Source organism: Palaemon carinicauda, chromosome 3 (genome assembly GCF_036898095.1).
Source record: "Palaemon carinicauda isolate YSFRI2023 chromosome 3, ASM3689809v2, whole genome shotgun sequence".
In the NCBI taxonomy this organism is placed as follows: domain Eukaryota; kingdom Metazoa; phylum Arthropoda; class Malacostraca; order Decapoda; family Palaemonidae; genus Palaemon; species Palaemon carinicauda.
The window spans coordinates 22,004,901-22,030,669 of NC_090727.1; the positions used below are offsets into that span (position 1 = coordinate 22,004,901).

At 42.7% G+C, this 25,769-nt stretch overlaps 1 protein-coding gene and 1 long non-coding RNA gene across 3 annotated transcripts in view; both read right to left on the minus strand.

The window, feature by feature from the left end:
- LOC137638212 (splicing factor ESS-2 homolog) overlaps window positions 1-25,769 on the minus strand; it is a 322,644-nt gene that overhangs the window by 280,526 nt on the left and 16,349 nt on the right. The gene's annotated exons all lie outside the window — the stretch shown is intronic.
- On the minus strand, window positions 40-13,392 carry LOC137638217 (uncharacterized). Of its 2 annotated transcripts, XR_011043894.1 has the most exons (4): window positions 12,502-13,392; window positions 3,193-3,395; window positions 1,245-1,924; window positions 41-1,214 (listed from the first exon to the last, which is right to left on the minus strand). It is a non-coding gene; the product is annotated as an uncharacterized lncRNA (long non-coding RNA). The 2 variants fall into 2 exon arrangements; XR_011043893.1 differs by having other exon boundaries at window positions 40-1,924; window positions 12,502-13,385.

Consider the following 25,769-nt stretch of genomic DNA (forward strand, 5'->3'; position numbering starts at 1 on the left):
TCTTACAAAATTAAGAATAAAAAGTATGCTAAATTTTTACACAAATTGCAGACATTGAAATATATACTCTAGATTTTTAGATATAGGACCAATAGTGCATTTAAACTTTAAATGACTTCAAATTCATGTGTTAACTATTACCCTTTATGAAATTCAAAATGCAATGTGGGGGATCAACTATCCAAGGTATAATATTGAAACTTGAAAGAGTTTTGTGTTAAGAAACAAGCTTTTAGGACAGAAAGAAACATTGAAAGGCTAGACAAGAACACACCTTGAAATAAGCATTTAAAGCAGCTCAATTTAAATGCCCCAAAAATAAAGGAATTATGTATACTTAAACTTGAACCTCATTTCCCTCAACTGAAAATTTTGGCATCGGATAATTCAGTAATCTTATATAAACTTAATTCCTAATACAATAACACTACAGTTTAAAATTTTCCCAACTAATTTACGAATATGTCCCTATTTCCCGAACTTTAAAAAGAATATAAATTACAAACTAAAACTATTTTGATATCCATAAAGTTTTTTCAAATCTTACTATAAATACTTAATTCTTGAAAGTAAAAATTGACAAATAAATTTAGGAAAACCTGGTTTCTAGGATCTCATGATTTGAATGGCCACTGGATTAAATAAATAAATACTGAAGATATCACTAGACTAAAATTTAACTGAAATAGCCCAGTCTCTAAATGAAATAGCCCAGCCTCTATCTGAAATAGCCCAGCCTCTATCTGAAATAGACCACCTACCTGCAATAACTCCTACCTGAAATAGCCCAGCCTTTTTTATGAAATAGCCCAGCCCCTTACCTGCAATAGCCCAGCCTCTACCTGAAATATGCTTCTTGAAATAGCCCAGCCTCTACATGAAATAACTCCTACCTGAAATGACCCAGCCTCTACATGAAACTGCTCAGTCCCTACCTGAAATAGCCCAGCATCTACCTGCAATAGCCCAGCCCCTACCTGAAATAGCCCAGCCCCTACCTGAAATATGCTTCTTGAAATAGCCCAGCCTCTACATGAAATAACTCCTACCTGAAATGGCCCAGCCTCTACATGAAACCGCTCAGTCCCTACCTGAAATAGCTCAGCATCTACCTGCAATAGCCCACCCTCTACATGAAAGAACTCACACCTGAAATAACTGCTACTTGGCATAACCCAGTCTCTACCTGAAAAAACTTCTACCTCAAAGAACTCCTACCACAAAGAATTCCTACCACAAAGAACCTACCTCAAAGAACTCCTACCTCAAAGAACCCAGCATCTATCTGAAATAGCCTGCCCTCTACTGAAAGAACTCCTACCTGAAATGACTGCTACTTGAAATAGCTCACCTTCTACCTGAAAGAATGTCTAAATAACTCCTTCCTGAATTAACTCCTATTTGAAGAAGCCCACCCCCTCCCTGAAATATCTTCTATCAGGACTACCAGAAATTTCATAACTAGGATTTCAATATTAAGATTTTTTCAGAGACGATACCTGGTTGATGAGAATAAGATATAATTTACCTCTAAAAGACTTTAGGTTTGCTTACGCAAGATTTCAATCTTAGTTATTGACATGAATTTACCTAAATTGATTTTTAACTAAATTTTAGTCCTCAACTATTCATTAAAGCAATTTCGAATGGGAATTTAATGTATAAAAACTAAATTCATGAAACTAAAAATGAAAGAATGTAGGTGAATTAGCAAGCTAGCAATATAACTTAGCACACCGTCCAAGACTTGAAAGGATGATGCACATTAAGGACTATTCTGGATTAGTCCTGTGGGATCGGGACTCTCCTATTAAAGTCCTTCAGTGGAAGGAGAGAAAGTGGAACTTCTAGAACACCATGTTGGGCCATTGGACTTTGAGTGATTTAAAGGGTTTGAAGCATCCTAGGAGAAGGCCACATTAACCTGAAAGTAAAAAAAAAGTGTTAATAGGGACTCTCAGTAAATTGGTAATCAAGATTTATAAAGTACAAATTTAGTACAGTTTTAAGTAATTTTTTAAGAAATAATATATTTCTAATAAATCACTTAAATCAAAAACAAATTAGGATATCTTAATGCCCCCAAAAGTAGGATATTTTAATCCCAAAAAGTAGGATATTTCAAGTGACAAAGGTAAGATATTTTAAGCTACAAAACTAGGATATTTCAAGTCCCAAAGGGGAAATATTTAAACCCTCCAAAATTAAGATATTTTAAGCCCTCAAAATTAATATATTTCATGCCACCAAAAGTAGGACATTTTAAGACTACTAAAACAATATATTTAAAGACGCAAAAGTAAAATACTTGAAGCCTCCAAAACTAAGAAATTTTAAGCCTCAAAAAAGATATTTTAGCCCCCTAAAATGAGATATTTTAAGCCCACAAAATAAAACATTTTAAGCCGCAAAAAATATATATTTTAAGCCACCTAGAACAAGATATTTTAAGCCCTAAAACTATTAAGATAATTTAAGCCACAAGCAATTATGATATTCCAAAGACCCAAAACTTGTGATATTTCAAGAAAATAAATTAGAATATTTCAGGACCAAAAAAAAAAAAAAAAAGTATATTATAAGTACTAATAATAAGACGTGCTAGAGTTCCTATATCAAGTTTTCAACATTGAATTCATACAGATACAAGTAGAAAGACCTTTGCTAAAAAAATTAAACTAGGTTGAATTAACACCTACAGTACACCACTGATATCACTAATCACCTACTATAATAGTTTAACTTTTTAAATGATTTACAGTCTCACACACTAACGTGTGAACTTTTGCCAAAAATATGTTGATTTACGTTTTGTCATATTAATCCTTTTACCCCCAAAGGACATAATGGTACGTTTCACAAAACCCATCCCTTTACCCCCATGGACGTACCGGTACGTCCTTGCAAAAAACTGCTATTTATATTTTTTTTTGCATATTTTTGATAATTTTTTTCAGAAACTTCAGGCATTTTCCAAGAGAATGAGACCAACCTGACCTCTCTATAACAAAAATTGTGAAGTTCACAGACACACAGTCAAATAAATGAATAAATAAACCGACTCGATTTTACTGTATTACCTCCTTGGCGTAGGTAATAAGTGAGCCAAAAGCTTACCCATACAAATGACATGGGTTTGTATTCAAGTAGGAACAAACTGATATCATAATTGCAATTATATCAATGCCTTACCGTCACATGCTCAGAATCCAGACGGCAAAAAGACTTGGGTACACTAGGATGTCGCCTACGCCTCATTTTTCATTTCCTTTACATGTGCAAGGGAGGGGTTAAGGGGCAGCCCAAGCCCAGGTCTCCGGGGACCAAAATCCAGGTCTCGGGTTGGAGTCGTTAGGAATTCTATTCTTCCGAATTTTCAATTCCAGCTGATCTGCCTGGAATAAAATATCAGATTAGGGGCATTTCAATCTCTTGCCAACTCAAAAGGGTCATACAGTACTCTTACTAATTAATCAACATATACAAAATCTATTAACCGTTCTATTTAATGGTCTACAAAATATCTGCTACTGTGCTGCACTTCAAGATAAATGTAAGTAATCTTTCTCTAATATTAAAACTATATTACAAAATATCATTTGATGATAACTCTCAATAAGTTCTACTTGAGACTAGAACATCTGTATTATCTAATTTCCTTAAATATTTGATTGATTTTTACATGTGGGTTATCTCAAGTCTTTTTTCATATATGAATATTCAAACCCTACAATTGGATACAACTTGTGCCAGGCAATGGTTGCTGATGACTCAGTAAGTAGACCTATAGGCTCCCTAAATCTCCCATCCTTAGCTCACAAGGATGGTGAAGTTACAGACACTACAAGAAACTATTGAGCTTGAGCGAGTTTCGAACCCCAGTCCAACAGATAGTTAGGCAGGGATGTTTCCAATAAGCTACTTCAATCTAAAATGCTACCTTTAGAATCCTATTAAGAAAACAATTAGAATGAAAATGTTATGTCGAGGGGAAGGCAGAAGAGATGAGAAGTAACTGCTATTATTCTGAGATTGTCATACAGATCATAATCTAACACAAGCATGAGAGCCTTTGATTAAGAGTTCATCTTTGCGAATATGGCCCCGATTACTTTCTCGAACATTCACTATTATTATTATTATTATTATCATTATTATTAATATTACTATTATTATTATTATTACTATTATTATCATCATTAATTATTAATTACCATTATTATTATCATTATCATCATTATAACTATTATCATTATTATTATTATTATTTTCATTATTATCATTATTATTATCATTATTATTATTATTATTATAATTATTATTATTATTACTTGCTAAACTACAATACTATTTAGAAACTCAGAGTGCTATAAGGACAAGGGGTCCACAGTGAAAATATCCCAGTAAGGAAACAAAAACACGGATAGAATAGTGTCCCCGAGTGTACCCTAAGACAGAGAAGTCTCACCCCAGACAGTGGAATACCATGGCACAGAGGCTATGGCACTACCAAAGAGATGGGAACATTGTTTTGATTTTGGAATGTTCTTCCCCTAGAATAGGTGCTTACCATAGCATAAGTCTCTTCTACCCTTACCATGAGGAAAGTAGACAATGAACAATTAAAGTGCAGAAGTTAACCCCTTGAGTGAAGCATTTTTCAGCTATCATAGTGTTGTCAGGTGTATAAGGAAAGAGGAAAATGTGTATAGAATAGGCCAAACTATTTGGTGTATGTGTAGGCAAAGAAAAAATGAGCCATAACCAGAAAGGGATCCAGGGAAAGTACCCAATAACTCTCTGGCGGTAGTATCTCACCAAACCGTTTTTAGCATTGTCAGAATTTTCTCAATCTTGAATTGGTGAAATCACTTGAGCAAACTTTTCCAAAGAAAATATCTTTCCTGATTACGTTATGTCATCAAGTGTATTAAACTAAACTAAGATCAAAGTCTACATTAAGACTTTTGAGAAAATATTTCTCTCATTCACCTAATAAAGGGATTTTGACGAAGGAAAAATCTATATCTGGGCGAGGAACCAGTGTCGCTCCGTGAAATGCTCCTTACAGCACCATTTCTAAGGTATAAATACTGCTAAATATACCAAAGAAAAAAGATGCATGGAATGCCAGGAATACTGTAAACCCAGGTCGAGCACTCTAATTGAGTGTCGGTATAGTAACTGGGGCGTGTTGGAACCACGACCATAGGTCCCTCACCAGTTAGACCTCTCCTTCTTCGATATCCCCTGGAACTACGAGGTGCCGTTCTACATCCGACTACTGTACTGCCCTCTACTACTACTACCCTCCCCCCACCCCTACCCTTCCCCACGCTCCCTCCTTCATTCCTCCTAGCACCCCAAGCTTGGACCAGCCTAGGGTAAGGGAAACAGAGAGGGGTGGGTTCACTGGGCGACACAGGTTCCTCGCCCAGAAATAGATTTTTCCTTCGTCAAAATCCCTTTTCTGGGCTCGACCTGTGTCGCTCCGTGAAATAATAACAGAGAATTGGTCCTAATGCCTGGGAATACACATAAAAGTAAGGAACTGAAATAAAAATAGAATATGGAATTAAGAGAGTTTAATAACAAATCGTAAACTACCAATTCTTAAAGTACAAAACTCAGATATCGACCAAAAATTAACAGCCAGAGATTCTGGGGAAACTCTCAACAAAAAAAACTATGAGATAACTAATGATAACAAACAAAGACATAAATACACTATATACATCATAACCAAAGGGTAGGGTGCAAACCAAATGAATGACAAAGGTACGGCCCATGAGAGTAGGCAAGGCAGGTGACGGCCCGCTCCTTATAAGGAGACAAGGCACTAAAAGAAAAAGGAATAAGAAGAAAGGACCTAATTATAATGGTTCCACTATATCCGGAGGAACTACGTTCCCTGCTGCCACTGTTGTAAATTTAAGGGCCTCCAAAGATTTCAAATAGTGGTGTCTAAAGACCGTTGGTGACTTCCAACCTGTGTATCGTTTTAATTCTTCAAAATTCATGTGATGGAAATAATTAACTGAGGTCGCCACCCGGATATCATGGGCATGTGGGACTGAATGAGGATTGGCTTGCTTAATAAAGTAAAGGATCTGCTGCCTAATCCCTTTCAGGGAAATAGTTCCTCCATGTTCTCAAACAAACAGAGCGCTTGAAGACGTATTAGGAGTTCTATTCAAGTAAGCTTTCAGAGTGTTAACAGGGCACAGGGAGAGATCCTGAGAGAGTGGAACAATCTTCCACAGGGTCCATCTATTCTGGGGATCCTCATTCTTTGCGAAGAAAAGTCTATCTGGAGAGAGCAAGACCTCGCCAGAAGAAAGAAAGTCAATGTGACGACCCGGCTCTCTAGATAATGCCGAGAGTTCAGATATCCTGGCTCCTGAAGCTAAACTAACCAAGAATAACGTTTTCCTAAGAATCGTTATGTAGGAGCATGAGTCATTATCAGTGTCAGAGGCTAATTTAAGGACATCATTTAGAAACCAAGAAACCGCGTGTGGACGGGTTGCCGGTTTTAGTCTAGCTCAAGCTTTGGGGATAGATGAGAAATATGAATCCGTAAGGTCAATATTGAACCCGAATTGAAATATTTTCTTTAAGGCGGACTTAATCATGGTAATAGTACTAATTAGTAGCCCCCCTTCAAACAAAGTTCTGAAAAAGGTAACTGCCAGATTGGCAGTCATTGTCTGAACATCCGAGTCCTTCATAAACTTTGCTAACTTCTTAACAGCAGAATCATATTGCCGAAGGGTGGAATCCCTCTTATCCGATTCCAGGAACAATGGGTTAAGGAGATTGATATCAGCATCCTTCTGAGCCGCAAATTTCATGAAGTCCATAAAGTTAGGGCACTCAGAATTCTTGAGGAAGCTGACACATTGCAAGTTTGTACTTTTTTCATTAACATCGGGTTGGGGATCCGGCAAGGACGGAGACCCAATTCCACCAAGAGGGGAAACCAATTGATTTTTGGCCAGTTGGGAGCCACTAGAGCAGTCTGTCCTTGGAAAGTCCTGAGCCTGTCCAGATCTTTCATCAGCATGTTTATAGGAGGAAACAGGTAGATCCTCTGACAGGTGTTCCAGTCGAGGGACATGGCATCCGTGGCAAAGGCCAGAGGGTCCAGGTTGGGGGCTACATAACATTGGAGTTTGTGGTTCGAGTCCGTGGCGAATAGATCCACTTGAAGATTCGGAACCAGCTGGCAAATCCAACGGAATAACGCTTGGTCCAGGGACCATTCTGAGTCCAGGGGGGTCGTCCGTGAAAGTGCATCGGCCACTACGTTCCTTACGCCCGCCAGGTGAACTGCTGACAAATTCCAATGGTTCCTTGTTGCCAAGGAAAAAATGGCAATCATCATCTGATTGATGTGACCAAACTTGGAACCTCCCCTGTTGATGCACTGAACTATCACCGTGCTGTCTAGAACTAATCTGATATGTTGATTCTTTGACGGGGAGAGTCGTTTTAAAGTCAAGAATACTGCCATGGCCTCTAGAATATTGATGTGCATCTAACGAAAGGTCATCGACCACAAACCTTGGACCTTCTTGAATGGGGAATAACCCCCCCAACCGCTTAGGGAGGCATCCGTATGGAGTACTAATGCCGGTACCGACTTCGCCAAGTTTCTGACTTTCGTCCATGGGTGAAGTCTTTTCCTTAGAATAGATGGAATCCTTGAAACCTTGCCCCGACTTTTGTTGTTTGCCTTGGATCGCCAAACGCGATTGATGTCCTTCAATTTGGCTTTCAGTAGAACGTCTGTTACAGAAGCAAACTGGAGTGAATCTAAGACCCTTTCTTGGTTTCTCAGAGATGTAAGTTTGGCCTTGAGAAATCTTCTCATGCTCTTTGCTATCCATTTCCTCTTTTGTGGGGGAATCGACAGTTTGTGGGTGGTCAGGTCCCATTGGAGACCTAACCACTGGAAACACGACGCCGGAATCAGGCGGGACTTTTTGAAATTCACTCGGAACCCTAAGTGTTCCAAAAACTTTATGACTTTGTCCGTCGCCTCGTGACATTCCCTGTCGCTGTTGGCCCAAATAAGCCAATCGTCTAGATAGGCCACTAACTGTATTCTCTGAGTTCTCAGCTCTTGGACCACTGCTTCCGCTAACTTCGTGAATATCCTGGGAGCGATTTGAGACCGAACGGCATCACCCTGAAGGCGCATGCTCGTTTGCCAAGCTTGAAGCCCAGAAAGGGACGAAAATGTCGTGCTATTGGAACATGATAATAAGCGTCTGTAAGATCGATAGAAGTGGTGATGGCCCCATGGGGAAGTAAGGTCCGTACCTGCGAGACAGTCAGCATATGGAACTTGTCGCATTGAATGAATGTATTCAAACGAGACAGGTCTAAAATGACCCTTCGTTTGTCGGAGTCTTTCTTTGGCACGCTGAATTAGCTACCTTGAAATTTTAAACGCTTTACCTCCTTTACCGCATTCTTGAGAAGGAGATCTTGTGCAAAAAGCGTGAGATCTGCCGTTGGACTCTGATAAAAACTGATCGGTGGAGGGGGCTCTGGAATCCAACTCCACCCTAGGCCGTTTGATACTATGCTATGTGCCCACTTGTTGAACGTCCAACGGCTCCGGAAAAGGTATAGCCTCCCCCCTACCTGAGGAGTCTCATTGGTTCGCAGAAGGTCTGCCACCACGGCTCCCTCGGGATCCTCTGCCCCTCCTCGAAACTCGCCACCTCCTCTGTAGCGAAAGGGTCCCCTAGACCTACCCCCTCTCGCTTGCCTACTACACCCCTGAACCAGGCCTTGAGATTCAAAGGCAGGGTTATAAGCAGGAGAAGTCGAGAACGAAGTCAATGGCTGAGGTGGCTGGCTTACTAGCTCAAATTGTTGTTGGGGCTGAGGTTTAGAGGTGGAAGGATGGCGCACCTGGGGTACAGGCACTGCCTGCACCACAGGTTGGGTTTGTGAACTCAGTGGATTCAAATTTCCTCTTAGGGATGAGACCCCACCTGACTCGAAGGGTCTGACTGACCCTGGCTGCCTCACTGAGGATGCTGTTCACCACATCATCTGGGAAAAAATCTGGCCCCCAAACCGAGGCTTTAATCAGCCTGTTAGGCTCATGCCTAATGGAAGCCTTTGCTAAAACGTGCTTCCGGTACGCACGACGAGCGACAGCAAAGTCGTATGCATCACACTGAAGCGTGTGAAGCAAGGACTTCGTCAAGATCTTAAAGAGAGACTCATCAGCGTAAACCAAAGAAGACATCTCCGCCATAGTAGCCGAGTTAATAGACCTACTCAGTCTGACTCGAGCCTCATACTCCGTCCTAATTAACGAATCCGGCAGCCTGGGGAGTCGGAGCAAACTTTCCCGCCGTGAAGGTAGCCGGTGCATCAAGCCAGCAGTCTTGGTTCCCTGGGAATAGCAAAGAAGTCAGGTCTGTCTCCTTAAGTTGTGGCATAGGTTTGTCCTCCATAGCCGCTTTCAAAGTAAGATCCACCACCTTGGTGGTGCACGGAGTAGGAGTCTGTTCCTCGACCACAAACATGGCATACGTTCCTTTATTTATAAGGGGTTAACTTGGTATTCACGCACTCCCATTCAGTCAGGGTCCGGACCCAGGCGGACTGAGCCTGCTCCTTCAGGAATATGACAGTTTCCTTCGGAACTTTATCCATCCTGACTAGCGCGTCCTCTGTCAGGCGTGCATAACCTGGAAAGGGGAACTGCAAACCCGGCGGGTAGAACTCAAAAGTCCTCAACTGGACGGGTACCACAACCTTCAATAGTCAACACGCCCTCTGAGAACGGGGCATGAAGGGCCAACCTCCACGGGTTGCTCTTCACAAATGCTGGGAGCTTTGACGCATCCGGGACCACAAACTGCTGTTGCTGCGGGAGCCAGGACCTCAAGAGATTCTCCAGCATGTTCTCCTGATTCTGCAGTCGTTGGGTGAAAGAGTCCATCAACTGTAGACGATCAGCAATAGGGCCAATCTGGGACTACACAATACTCCCCATCTTCTCCATGAGCTGGCTCGAAAAGGACACTGGGAAGGCTTGAGTTTCCTCACGAATCCTGGCGATGATTGGAGCCGCCACATCTGATGCCACTGCCACCGACATCTTGGTATTGGGATAGAGGAGGGAGCACATCTCCTCCGCCAAAATATATGGCTGCTTTGCCCTAACGTTCCGGCCAAAGCCACCAACCCAGGTCTTGAGGGTCGCAAGGGAAGCGCTCTTGATGGCGGGAGAGAACTGAAAGAGACAATATATGGTTGTGGTTCTAACACGCCCCAGTTACTATACCGACACTCAATTAGAGTGAGCGAGCTGGGTTTATTCCTGGCATTCCATGCATCTTTTTTCTCTGGTATATTTAGCAATATTTATGCCTTAGAAATGGTGCTATAAGGAGCATTTCACGGAGCGACACAGGTCGAGCCCAGAAAAGTAAAATTATTACATAATCTCAGGGTAAAAGAACTTCAGAAGTTCTACAGCGAATGTTTTTATGTTGAACAGACTAATATAGGTCTCTCATAGTTTATGTATGACAGATCTATTTTAGCATTGATACTGACCTTAGGGTATTTTATATTGATTGTTAATTACTTGTCATGTAGTTTATTCATTTTGTTTCCTCACTTGGCTATTCATTCCTGTAGGAGCCCTTGGGCTTGTAGCATCCTGCTTTTCCAACTAGGGTTGTAGCTCAACTAATTAGAATAACAATAATAATCATATATCAAAAAACCTCTGAAGATAAATTAACAAACATGATAAAGACAGTAGAGATATTCTAGATATTTCCAGATTCCAAAGATGTAACTTAACAGCCTTCATGTACAAACTTCTCCCTTGGGATAAAATGCATATTTATCCATTAACATTGCCTTCCACATCTTATGGAGAATTTTAGCTTTGTTTCCACTGCCAAGATGGTTATAAAATGACTTGCATTTATTCATTTATTTGCTTATTTGTCTGTCTGTTTGCAGGAATACGGCAAAACTTCTTGCGGGATTCTCACCAACTTTAACAACGGATATGTATTATGCTCAGGAAAGACCCCACTAGATTATGGAGGTGATCCAGATCAAGAAAGCAATTCCAGTTATTACTGTATTCAATATACAGTAGAATCATTCACGGTCAACGTAGGAAGAAGGGAAAGCTCGGTCCTTAGACCGGAGTAAAATGTTGACACTCTTCATTGATGGCGGTCTGAAACGTCTGATTGCTATTTCTACTACTTGTTTCAAAAGCATTTAGAATGTTGTCACCTTGAACTCTACAGCAAAGTTTAACCATTACACCTAACAACACTAACCAGTTGGGCAGCAAAATACAAGACTTGAAATATAATAAAATATAGTTCCTCAACTTACAAACTTACTTGGTTCCAAGAAGCTGTTTGTTAGTTGAATTTTGTTACATATTGACCTAGGGTTAGGCCTAACCTGAATTCCATGCCTATAATTTCCAGCTACAAAAGTCAACAAATAATCAGGTTTTATATAAAATATATATCATGTTATTACAAATGCCATTTTGCTTACTGTATTAACCCTTTTACCCCCAGGCTTTTTGGAAATTTCCAACCCTTAACCCCCAAGGGGTTACTTTTTTCCCAGCACATTTTGGTGTATATTTCTTTTAAATTGCTCTAACAGCCTTAATTTTTGTCATAGAGAGGTCAGGTTGGTCTCATTCTCTTGGAAAATGTCTGAATTTTCTTAAAAAATTATCAAAAATATGAAAAAAATAATTTTTATAGCATTTTTTTGCAAGGACGTACCGGTACGTCCATGGGGGTAAAGGGATGGCTTTTGTGAAACGTACCAGTACGTCCTTTGGGGGTAAAAGGGTTAAATGATATCGTATTGATCTATTACAGTATTTTTTCACCCTATCTTTGTTATTTTCAGTTGGATTTGTGTTAGTATCTCCGAATTACGAACGAGAGAGTGAGAGAAATGGCTGGTGTTGAGGACACAATTCTGATTAGAGTGGAAGATATTCAGAGGAGATGGTTTGGGCATGTACAGAGGATGGAACAGGACATATGGCCAAAGATAGTGCTTCATGGTCAAGTGGCCGGAAATAGACCGAGAGGACGACCAAGAGATACATGGGTAAAAACCTTCAAGAAAGCAAATAGAGGCAAGACATTTCAGCAGCTGGCACAGATGGCATTGGATAGGAGTCTCTGGAGAGAATGGCGATATCAGATGCAGGACCCAACCCGGAGAATTCCGGATGGGATTTAGTGAGTGAGTGAGTGATCTCCGAATGTTTGTATGTTGAAAGACCTTCTGTACCGCACTTCCATAGATCACTAGACCCCTCTATGGTGTCCCACACACCTTACAATGCATAATCAGTGTACAATGAAACAATGGTTTTACGGCATCCCATTCTACAATATTTCATCAATTAAAACCTTTTTTTTTCAAAGTAAAATAATTCTAATTAGTCCAATGACTTACCTTTACATGCTCCAAGCGCAAGAGAAGCACACTTAAGTCACTACCTATGGACGACATGATGTACTGTATCTCCATAAATTTGTATTCGACGTTGATCCTCCTGAAATGGAATAAAAATATCAAAAGAAAAATTCAATTGTTTGACTTCTCAAAAGGTAATATTAGAATAATACCTCTACCTCTGATAAAAATCCTTTTACTTTTCAATAAACATCTAAAGACCTTGAACAAAATTTTCCAGAATACATCAAGGTATTCCTGTACTTTCAGAATACAATCATTGCCTGATTAATACATTTGAAGCTCAATGTCAATTCAACGCAAAATATTTATACTATAAAGCTTTAATCAAATGACAAATTTGGAAGTCATTTGTATTTTTCCTAGCAATACAAACCTGCAGCTCTTTACTATGGAGTATTATTTTGGCGAAGCTGAAACCAGCCGATAAGATTTTTTGTCAGCGTGTAAAACCACTAGTTAGCGGGGACAGGGAGCGGGGTAGGTTAACCCTCCCGCTCACACCAGCACTAGGGACTAACCGTCACTTTTGTAATTGCAGCAGGACTTTCAGGGGGTTGGTGCAGGCGGGTCTGTATGTGTAAAGAGCTGTAGGTTTGTATTGCTCGGAAATAATGCTAAATTACTTCCAAATTTGTCATTTATTCCTGAGCAAAATACAAAACTTCCGCTCTATACTGTGGAGACTCGCCTGTAGGTGGAAGTCCAAAACCATCTGGCTGGCAACTGTCCCGGGACAGTCTCTGTATAGTTGAGGGATCCTGCACCACGTTATCCTCGTAGGGGAACGGCCCGGGCAATCATTGCTGGAGAGTAAGGAATTAATCTCTTGGAAAATAAATCATAGCTATTCATGCCGTGCCCTCTACTAATATATATTTCTTCCCCCCCCTCCCCCCACCCCCGACAGGAGGACAGGGACATAACACATATATACTGTAAATGTATATGCGCTTGTCCAAAGAGCGTGAAATTCACCCACAGAAGAACAAGGTCAGTTGTGCAGATTTCCCGGAATACTGCACCCCAAGAGAGGGAAAGATGAAGTAGGAAGTGGCCAGTCACTGTCGCATTCATCCTAGATTTACTTCGTGGGTAATCTTCCGCCCTAGAACCACTGATACTTGTCCCGCAAGGGAGCTGAGGTGCTTAGATCACGTTATGAACAGCCACCACAGGACCTATTGAGAATGTGTCTAGGCTCCTCTTCTCCGTTACGTCTTGCAGGTAGCAGGAGGTGAATGTTGTTTGACGTTACCCCTACCTGCTTGTAGTACCTGCTGAACAGAAAAATTCTTTCAGAATGCCAAGGAAGTACTTACTCCCCTGACATCATGGGCAGGGGGACGTCTACCTGACGTTGAGGTATCTGAGGCCCGTGCCCTTTTCTATTACTTGCCTGATCCAAGAGGAGATTGAGTTCTTCATGATTCTCCTCTTGGTCTTCCCCGTGCTGACGAACAGCTTGTTGATCTGGGGTTGAGCTCTTCTCATCGTTATGAGATATAACCTCATCGTCCTTATGGGGCATAGTTGATCAGTATTGTCTGATACCGTTCAGAGACTCCCAATCTGAAAGGGCCCAAATCTAGGATTCGCTACGGACGGATTTTGAGTCTTTGCAACAAACTCTGGGACGAAACCAAGTGTGACCTGCCACCCATCCCCTTGAATAGGTGATGACGTATGAAAGACCATGTAGCTCGCTGACTCCACCTGCAGAGGTCAGGGCCAAAAGAAAACCGTATTTAAGGTGATGTCCTTATCCAATGCTTGACGTAGAGGCTCATAAGGGGCTCCTTTCTGTGACGTAAGACCCTGACAATGTTCCAAGGAGGTGGTCTAACTTTCAACTGAGGGCCAGAACGCTGGAAGTTCCATATGAGGAGTGACAATTCCGTCGAGGAGATGTTAACTCAATTCACTTCGAAGACAATGGATTTTTTGGGCTCAAGCCATGTCGTCCTGATGGAAGGTTCCTAATAGTAGCTTCCCAAGGGACATATGAATTACAGGGATATTCCCAGAGAATTTACCTTTAGGTGTCCAGAATTCTAACTCCTGGCGCGAATATCCTTAAAATTTCTCCTAAGGATATCACAAAAATCAGGGGACGTTTATCTTGATACGACACATAGCGATCTTCATCCCGAATAGCGCTTTGGCCTCGAGGGGGAAGAGTGGCAAATTTGGAAGGGGAGTGTTATCAAGGTTACCCTATTTCCCATACTACATTGAGTATCAAGATGGCGGTCATTCCTAATTTTGTAGCGAATTCGCACGGTGGTGTTCCCTGTTGATCTAACCTTTTCGATCGAGTCTGCGAGGATTATTATGCAATCTCCAGCTTACCATCCCAGGTATAGGAAGAGTACATTCCCCAACCTAGGGTGGGTTAGTACAGTAAAAGAACGGCATGGTCGTGCCATCCCAAACTACAAAGAAACAGAATCCCAGAGCCTGCCTAACCTAGGCTAGGGGGAGCATCTCCCCTAGCCCGGAGAAGGCAGGCGTAGGACGAGTCGCTAGGCCACAGGGAGGGAGGGTCGTAACCCTACCAGGTGTGGCCTAGGGGGAAGGGCAGAGCGGGCCCCCCCCCCCCTTTTGCCGTCCAGCGGAGACCCAAAAGGAGAGTTCATTCACCTAAAGGGGTGGCTGGGGGCAAACGACTGATATTCTGAGGTTCTAACCCTAACTCAAAGCTCATGAACTATGGCTCTGGGCAGGGAAAGAAAATCCTAGCCTAACTTCACTTGAATACATTCAAGGTAAGGAGAGCTAGCATGTAGCCTAGGCTACCTCGGAGGGAGGAGAGATTACTTTAATGCAAAAGTAACCGGGGAGGTGTGAAAGTATTCAAAAGCCCCTAAGCCATAGGTTAGGGGCAAGGGAATCGACTACCAAGATCATCAAAACCCCTTGTATACTTTCTAGGAGAAAAATCATGTGCAATCACTGAATCTTATATGTATAAATGCCTAATATCTTCATTTAATAAATTAACACCAGGACCACTTATTATATCACGCATGAAAGCAAACTAAAAGGCCTAGGCTATCGAGCCTAGGGGATGAGCTGGCAACTCTAGCGTCGTAAATTCGGCTACCTACACTCGCCGAAATGAAATAATACTATCGGCATAATATAACTAATTCCTAGCAATGAAGACTAAATAACTAATACTGATAATTAGTTATGAAACCGGGATAGTTGTTCTGGCTAACTAAATAAAGCATGCGAAGCGAACAACAGCGTCAGAGACGCCTCCGGTTAGGCAATAGCTCCGCCACAAAACACAGTATCTAAAGATAAAAAGGCGTTACTTTACGGCCAGAGCTAATGTATACAATATAAGAATATGGTACTCAACTTTCCAGGGGCAGAAGAAGCTAGAGATTGTGACATGCTGGTTGTAAATAGCGAAAACTGGGAAAAAACACCTGGTCATAGACGCTACTACAGAAGGAATGGAGGACGCGGGCGGTTATGTCGTCAGTCAAGATGGCGTCGTTTATGACGTCATCCGAGTACCATATCAGTAACAGAGGAGGAGAACTTTGTAACGGCTCCTCCCATAACTTGCCACCAATTTCCCCCTCGAAGCGTAAACGCTATGTGGGGTGCAAATAGCTATGTGGCGTGTTAAGTATACGTCCCGTTATTATTCGATATCCTAAAGGGAAACCTTAAGGGTACTCACGCCAGAAGTTAGAATTCTGTGAAACCTTTAGTTTAATTCTCTGGGAATATCTACTGTAGTCATATATACCATTAGGAAGCTACTGAAGGAACCTTCCATCAGGATGACATGGCTATCTCACCCAAAAGTAGATTTTTCGCTTCGCTCAAAATCCGTTTATTGTGCTTAGGAGCTAGGCCTGTTACCGGAGGCGCCAAGGACGCTGTCGTTCGTTAGGCATGTGTCATTTAGTCAGTAGAACGACTTTCCCGATTGAAATAGCATTAATTAAATAATGAAAGCTATTTAGGCATAATAATACTTGTAATTATATTTATGGTATGCATAATTTTCCTCCTCCTTTGTCAATCGTATACGTTAAGAGTTTCGGTGATTTAGGTAACCGAGATCTCGTCTTGCCTAGGTTACCTAACCTAAGCGATGTAGTATACTTTCAGACCTTTCCCCGTTTACTCTTTTGTATCGTTTTAGAGATTCTAAGGGAGATAGTATATCTCCTAGAATTATATAGATCGATACTTGTCTCCTTGGAGAGTCATGGGTAATCCCTCTTTCTCTCTGAGTGCTGCCGCAGACTGCAGCCCTTTCTGGTCTTGACATAGAGTAGTTACTCCAGCTTGACTAGGCTAGGGTTTTTCTGTCTCCCACCTTGCCGGCGAGTGTCCGGCTTTGGTTTTCGACAGAATCTCAGAGAATTCAGTCTTTTGCCAGCGGCAGGCCGGCAGGGTGAGTAGTCACTCCCCTGCCGGCTTATACCGGCGAGTAGTCACTCCCCTGCCGGCTTATAGCCGCCGTTATAGGAGGCCAAGCCTCCCTAAACCCCATCTGGGGTGGTGGTATGTTGCCGCCACCTTCTCCCTGCGGTTTAGAAGACTAGTCCTATGCTGACAGACCCTAGGCTGAAGAATAGATATTCTTCTAAAGCCTAGGATGGCACCGGCACTAAAACGATGTTTCTCTTTTGTTGAGAGGGGGCGGAAAACCTGCCGGCCCCTCCTAACACTATGTCGGCAGACCCTAGCTTGAAGAATAGACATTCTTCTGCCGCCTAGGACGGCGCCTATACTGAAACAGAGTTTCTCCCTTGTGTAGTGGGGGCGGCAACATTGCCGCCACCTTTTACACTTGATGTAGGACCCTTTTCCCGCCGCTCTCTGTCCTTTTACTATGGCCGTCGTCCTGCAATATCACCGATTGCCGGCGGGTTGCGGGGCCGGACGTGCTCCTACATAGCAGCTGTTTGACGGCTGCAGGGGAGAGACCCTTCTATCACCAAGGTTCTTCAGTCCTCCCTTGGACTGCCGTCCAAAAGTCCTGCAACTGGGGTACTAACCCGGCTGGCGGCATGCCGGCCGGGCCGGCGCCGACAGGTACTGACTCAGTTGGCGACATGCCGACTGTACCAATGCCGCCGGGTACTAGCCTGCCGGCCCTATGCCGGCAACGGTACTTGTGGTTGGATGGAAGCCTGAATGATGCATTCTCCCCTTCCATTTGAACCTTCTTTCTAAGGAAAGGCAGTAAATTATATATTTACATCCTTATTTAATGTAAGGATACACAGTAATAAGGCAGTCCTTCACTCCATGCTTTCTCTCCCTCTATCAGCTAGTATGCCGGCCGGACTGTGCCGTCAGGGAGTAGCTATGCCGGCTATATGCTGGCTGAATTACAGTATATGATTATACAGTTATTATTATTATTATTATTATTATTTGCTAAGCTGCAACCCTAGTTGGAAAAGCAGGATGCTATAAGCCCAGGGGCTCCAACAGGGAAAACAGCCCAGTAAGGAAAGGAAACAAGGAAAAAAATTAATTGTTTTAAGAACAGCAACAATATTAAAATAAATATTTCTTATATAAACTATAAAAACTTTAACAAAACAAGAGGAGGAGAAACAAGAGAGAACAGTGTGCCCGAGTGTACCTTCAAGCAAGAGAACTCTAACCCAAGGCAGTGAAAGACCATGGTACAGAGGTTATGGCACTACCCAAGACTTGAGAACAATGGTTTGATTTCGGAGTGTCCTTCTCCTAGAAGAGCTGCTTACCATAGCTAAAGAGTCCCTTCTACCCTTACCAAGTGGAAAGTAGCCACTGAACAATTACAGTGCAGTACTTAACCCCTTGAGAGAGAAAAAAAATGTTTGGTAATCTCAGTGTTGTCAGGTGTATGAGGACAGAGGAGAATGTGTAAAGAATAGGCCAGACTATTTGGTGTATGTGTAGGCAAAGGGAAAATGAACCGTAGCCAAAGAGAAGGATCCAATGTAGTACTGTCTGGCCAGTCAAAGGACCCCATAACTCTCTAGCGGTAGTATCTCAACGGGTGGTTGGTGCCCTGGCCAACCTACTACCAGTATATTTGCAGTATGGTATATACTGCAGATAGAAAACTATTGTATATATTATACTAGTAGTTATTTTCCAACATATCTTGGGTATCCTTGCCCAGGCGTTTGCTGAGACCAATCCTATACTGAAAGAATAGAATTTCTTCAATACTCTGATTAGAAATCAGTTTACATTTTACCCTACAATATTAAATAATTTACAAGAGCCAGTGATAGTACACTTTCTATCCTTAAAGGTTAGAACCCTTGTCTTTGAGCTTCCCTGATCAGGAAACTCTATGGTTTTAATATTGGAAGGGAAGGTCACAGCAATTGGCTGGGTAGGATACACAAATATGTGTCTTTTCTAATTTCTAGTCCAGTCGGCGACATGCCGGCTGGACTGTGCCACCAGGTGCTAGCCATGCCGGCAGCACACAGGCTGAACTACAGTATATGATTATACAGTAGCCAGTATTTTTGCAATTTAGTATATACTGCAAACAGAAAACTATAGTATTATTATACAGTAGTCAATTTCTAACATATCTTGCGTACTCTTGTGCAGGCTTCTGCTGAGACCGAACCTACTATATATTGAAAGAGGAGAATTCCTTCAATACTCTGATTGGAAATCAGTTTATACTTACTCCACAGTATTAAATAATTAGAAGGGTCAGTGGCAGTGTACACTTTTCTATCCCTAGGGGTTAGAATCCTTTTCTTTCGAGTTGCCTTGATAAAGGAAACTCTTTATATTTAATACTGGGGGGAGGTTACAGCAATTGTTTGCAAGGGATACACAAGTATGTGTCTCTCACTATTCCCTTCTAGTTTACTATCCTAGGCTATAATAATTAAAAGATGACTAATTACATATTGCTTATCAGGTGAGATAAACAATCGTACACTCATTCTGCTTTCCTTTCTTTACAGGAGGAACCCCAGATGAAATGTGATGCAGTCTTCTGCAATCTTAAGAGTAAGTACTTTTACGGTCATAAAGCATGCAGGTCTCATGCCCCCTGCAATATTATTACCGAATCCCTGCAATATTGGGACCCCCAAGTCTGCAATATCTGCCGGACCTTAGTGACCGAAGGTTTTGATGATCCCAAGTAAATGGAGTTTAGGGATGCGGCACGTAAGAAACTACGCAAATGGGTAAGAGGGTTCCAGAAGATCTCTCTGGGGCCATACCTACCTACCTAACAATAGGATGCGTAGCTTACTGTTCCCGAAAGCAAGTAGTGAAATAGTGGTGTCCCAAGCCCGATTCACACCTCCCTGCGTCCAGATTGCCATCGAGACGGAGGGCAGGAGGCACCCCTGGAAGAAGATGACGATGTCGTGTCGCAATTACTTCCATCTGTGCCGGCCCTGGAGCCATTAAGCTCGACGTCTTCACCTTCTACCCCTCTATTAGACAAAATGGCCCAGTTACTGGCCCATCTTACGGGTCTAATGGAAAACTTTCGCAAACAAGGCGAAACAAAGGAAGCGAAACTCAAGAGAGAGCTCCGTGAAGCTCCACTCATCGCCTTCCGTGGGTCATTCAAGCGACCCAGAGACCAAGACCTCCCGACATGCTCCAAAACCAATCCCTGGAGGTACGCGCAGCTTATGCCGATTTTAGACGGCAAACTCTACATCTCAGAGAAGATGGGAGGTGTCCCTTTGGACGAAATCCAGTTTTGGCCAAGCTTTAACGCTTTCCCTGATTGCTTCATTCGACTGAAGCATGAACCAACGTCAGAAAAAGAAACGGAACCGAAGGAAGTCACGGTTCTCGACCACGATAAGGCACAGGCTATCTTGTCAAGTACCCTGAGAAAGGCAGGTTACTCGGTGTCGAAGGTGTTCGCCCTGAGTAAGAGACACCCTACCTTTCTTGCTCTTGCTTCAATAGCATTCCCCTTTACGTGGAAGGCATTTAAATCTGTTGCCAAGGCAGTGGCGGCTGGCAGACCATGCCCTGCGCTTGAGGAGTGCAGGCCTCTGTCACTAGCCTTGCCCATGCAGGAGGAGGATTGGAAGGAAGTCCACTTAACCTTTACAGTAGGGAAACTGGACGCGGACATCGCTGGACGACAGTTTAGCGAGAATCTCCCTAAACTTTCTGATTTTCTTTTGTGCAAGGAACAAGAGACAAAGGAGAGACTTGCGGCCTCCTTATCCCTACAAAACTTCATAGAGATGTGTTCAGCCCATCGAAGTACCCAAGACATGCTCATGGTCTTGGCCAAAATACATATGGCCACCTTAGTAAAAGACCTATATGCCTTTATGAAGGCTAGGAGAGCCTGTAGGGAGTTCGTGTTCGCTGCTGCAACAGTGAAACATGAACCCAGGAAGCTGATATCTTCCAACATCTGGGGTAAAGACCTCTTTCCAAACGAAGTAATCAAAGAGGTAGTCGAGAAAGCCACCACGGAGAATAGGAACCTTCTCCAGAAGTGGGGCATCTCTTCAAAGAGGAAGTCTTCCCCGGATGTGGGTCCCCAATCTAAAAGGAAGACGAAAAAGTCTAGACTTTTTCCTCGGTCTGTTCAACAACATCCCACAGTTTCTATGACCGCGGTGCCCCAGGCAGGCGGTCGAGGAGGTAAACCTTCTGATCATTCGAAGCAAAGAGACGCTTCTGTTAGGAGGGAGGCTGCAATAGGATCGTTAGACCTTCGATCCTTGGGCCCAAGGCCTAATCAAGATTAGACAAGGATGAAAACTAGACATGCCTCCATCATCATTTCCTCAACTCTTCCAACACTCCAACCCTGTATTAGAAGAGTATACCCTATAGCTCTAGAGCATACAGGTTATAACGAAAGCAAAGTCCATCGAATTCCAGGGAAGGCTGTTTTGTGTTCCCAAGAAGGACTTAAGAAAACTCAGAGTCATTCGGGACATGTCGCCACTCAACAAGTTCAAAAGAAACAGCAAATTCAGGATGTTAATCCTTCTACACATGAGGACCCTATTACAAAAAGGGGCATTCACAGTCTTGATAGACCTGACAGGTGCCTATTGACAGCTTCTAGACAGTCACCCCCTCTCCTCCTACCTAGGATTCAAGTTACAGAAGATAAAGTATGTCTTAAGAGCCATACTCTTCAGACTAAACACAGTCCCAAGTATCTTCACGAAATTAGCGGACACAGTCGTGCAATAACCATGCCTAGAAACTGTTCAGGTAACAAAGTACCTGGACGAATGGCTGGTGTGGGCAGCACCCGAAGCGGCTGGTCTGCAAACATCCAAAGAAGTACCCCAGTTCCTGAAACATAGGGGATGCAAAATCAACTTCAATAAGTCTTGACTCTCTCCAACTCAAAGGTTTTAATGGCTGGAAAACCATTGGAACCTGGGGTCACCCTGTCTCTCCTTTCCCTTAGGGATGAAGAAGGAGATCACAGGGTCGGTCAAGAGACTACTGTAATCTGTCAGGATATCAAGACGCTAACAGGGAAGAGTACTGAACTCTCTCCAGTTCGCAGCAGTGACAGACCCAGCGCTAAGAGCATAGCTGAAAGATGCGTCAGGAGTCTGAAGAAGATATGCATCAAACGCTCGAAGAGATTTAAAATGACCGATATCAGTCTTACCTTGATCGCTTCTCAACCCATGGTCGAAGGCCAAAAGCCTAAAGAGGACCGTACCCTTGCAACTACCTCGACTATCGAAGATCATCCGCATGGATACCTCGATGGAAGAATGGGGAGTTCACTCCCATCAGAGGAAACCCCAAGGGACTTGGTCATCTCTACTCAAGGCCCTTCTCATCTACTTTTTGGAAGCCATGGCAGTCCTGATGATGTTGGGGAAACTCTCTCCACGCAGATCAGCCCTCCTCAGGCTGATCTGGGACAACGAAGTGATAGTGAGATGTCTGAACCGACAAGGCTCGAGATCGTCCCATATAAACTAGGTGATGTTAGCCATCTCTTACCTAAAGAGATGGCACCTATCAGCAGTTCACATACAAATGATCCGCAATGTGACAGCGGATGCCCTACTCAGGCTCAAGCCGATAGAGTCAGAATGGTCCACAGACACAGACCCATTCTCTTCCAGATTGGAACAAGTTCCGGAACTGCAGATCGACTTCTTCGTGACGAGCGTCATCAAGAAACTACCTCGATATGTAGCCCCATATGAGGACCCTCTAGAGGAGATAACGGACGCCATGTCTCTAGTGTGGAACGGATGGACCCGGAAATTTCTGTTCCTTCCATCCAATCTCCTGCTGAAGGTCCTCAACACGCTGAGATCCTTCCAAGGAAAGGCAGCTCTAGTGGCTCCCAAATAGGCCAAAAGTAACTGGTTCCCTCCAGTGAGGGAACTGAGGCTGAGGCTGGCCCTTGTACTGAACCCAACACTTTCTCAGAGGGTTCAGAAGTTAATTGTCTTCAATTCATCACAGAGAGCTCAAAACCTTCATTTCATAATTTTCTCGCCCTAGCGATTAAGAAAAGATTTGGGATCTCAGAAGGCAATATAGACTTCCTAGAAGAATACAAGTCTAAGTCAACTAGAAGAGAATATGAATCATCTTGGAAAAAGTGGGTTGCTTTTGTTAAAGCAAAAGGAACGAAAGAAATTTCAATAAACTTCTGTCTGTCCTTCTTTATCCACCTTCATAATCAAGGTCTGGCAGCTAACAAGATAACTACGTGTAAGTCAGCCTTGACTAGACCTCTTCTATATGCCTTTCAAGTGGATCTGGCAAATGAAATCTTTAATAAGATCCCAAAGGCATGCGCTAGGCTTAGGCCTGCCGCTCCTCTGAAGCCCATCTCATGGTCTTTGGACAAGGTCCTACATTATGCCTCATCTGTGAACAATGAAGATTGTTCTCTCAAGGAACTAACCCAGAAGGTTATTTTCCTGTTCGCTATAGCCTCAGGGGCTCGAGTTAGTGAAATAGTAGCCTTATCAAGAAATGGGGGCCACATTCAGTTCACAGAAGTGGGAGAACTGAATCTCTTTCCTGATCCAACCTTTCTCGCCAAGAATGAGCTACCCACTAAAAAATGGGGTCCCTGGAGAATATGCCCTCTGAAGGAAGATGTCTCTCTATGTCCAGTAGTGTCTAAAGGTCTATCTTCGTAGAACTTCAGACTTCAGGGGAGGACAGCTCTTCAAAGGAGAAACCTCAGGATCAAACTTATCCCTAAAAACTGAGGGTGAAGCTCACCTACTTCATTCGCAGAGCAGATCCTGACAGTACACCCACAGGTCATGATCCGAGGAAAATTGCTTCATCACTGAATTTTTTTCAGTATATGGACTTTGAGCGTCTTCGCTCATATACTGGATGGAAATCATCCAGAGTGTTCTACAAACACTATGCTAAGCAAGTCCATGAACTGAAGCATTATGTGGTGGCGGCAGGTAGTGTATTAAAACCTGTCGTCTAGTGCTGCAATGAACAGTTAATTGATTGGGACTATCAATTAGGGTGAAAAGGTGTTGACACTTCCAGTGTGATACCTTTTAAGTGAGTGACACTAAGTCTGTTCAAAATCTCAGGTGTGGAATTATACAGATAACACTTGTGCCGTGTGTACGTAGTACACAGTGTTGACAGTATCTATAAGTTTACTTGTGAACGAAGGTTCTGGAGTGGGAGGTGAGACCTTCCGGACTCACCAGTGGTAGCTTATACACCGCCCCCCCCGGAACCCCCCCAAGCGGCGGCGCGAGCCCTAAACCACGCCCCCTTGGGCGGAGTTACCAGGGACAAGCGGGTTGACTCGGCAATGGAAGTCACATTTTTGAAGTTGTAATAGAACAAAAAATAACACAGAAGTGGTTGAGCTTACCTTGGTTGTGCAAGTTATGAAGGAATTACTGTGAAGGTGCAAATTGTTGGACATAAAGGTCTTTTTACTAGTAAATTCAATCTTCTTGTGCTCTCTTGGTTGATATGAATATTGAAAGATTCCAGTTAGTTTGTTGTCTGTGGAATAATAGTGATTGTATGTGTGTGTTCTTGTATATAACCTACTCTGTTGAAATGTTATTTTCATTAGTAAAATAAATTTTTGAATATACTTACCCGATAATCATGTAGCTGTCAACTCCGTTGCCCGACAGAATTCTACGGGAGGGATACGCCAGCTATCACTATACTAGAAGGGGGTGTACTCACCAGCGCCACCTGTGGCCAGGTACTACAGTACTTGTTGTTGACGCCACCTCACTTTTTCCTCGGCCCACTGGTTCTCTATGGGGAGGAAGGGTGGGTCAATTAAATCATGATTATTGGGTAAGTATATTCAAAAATTTATTTTACTAATGAAAATAACATTTTTCAATATTAAACTTACCCGATAATCATGTAGCTGATTCACACCCAGGGGGGTGGGTGAAAAACCAGTGTACAAGACTAAAGGATAGCTAAGTATCCCGTATTTCATATAATCAGTTATCCACAATAACAATGAAATAATAAGTACCTGGTAAGGAAGTCGACTTGAACCGTTACTCTGCCTTTAATAAGATCGTCTTCCTTACTGAGCGCAGCGTTCCTCTTGGAAGGCTGAATCAACTCAAAGGTGCTAAAGTATACAGGGCTGCAACCCATACTAAAGGACCTCTACACAACCTTTAACCTAGGCGCTTCTCAAGAACAGATTGACCACCCGCCAAATCAAAAAGGATGCGGAAGGCTTCTTAGCCTACCGTAACAACCCAAAAACAACAATAAAAAGATTCAAGAGAAAGGTTAAAAAGGTTATGGGATTAAGGGAATGTAGTGGCTGAGCCCTCACCTACTACTGCACTCGCTGCTACGAATGGTCCCAGGGTGTAGCAGTTCTCGTAAAGAGACTGGACATCTTTAAGATAAAATGATGCAAACACTGACTTGCTCCTCCAATAAGTTGCATCCATAATGCTTTGCAGAGAACGGTTCTTATTAAAGGCCATCGAAGTGGCTATAGCTCTCACTTCGTGGGTCCTTACCTTCAGCAAAGCAAGGTCTTCATCCTTCATTAGAGAATGGGCTTCTCTAATCAGAAGCCTTAAGTAATACGAAACTCCGTTTTTGGACATGGGCATCGAAGGTTTCTTGATTGCACACCATAAGGCTTCTGACTGTCCTCGTATAGGTTTTGACCTATTAAGATAATATTTCAGAGCTCTGACAGGGCAAAGAACTCTTTCTAGCTCGTTACCCACCATGTTGGAAAGGCTAGGGATTTCAAACGA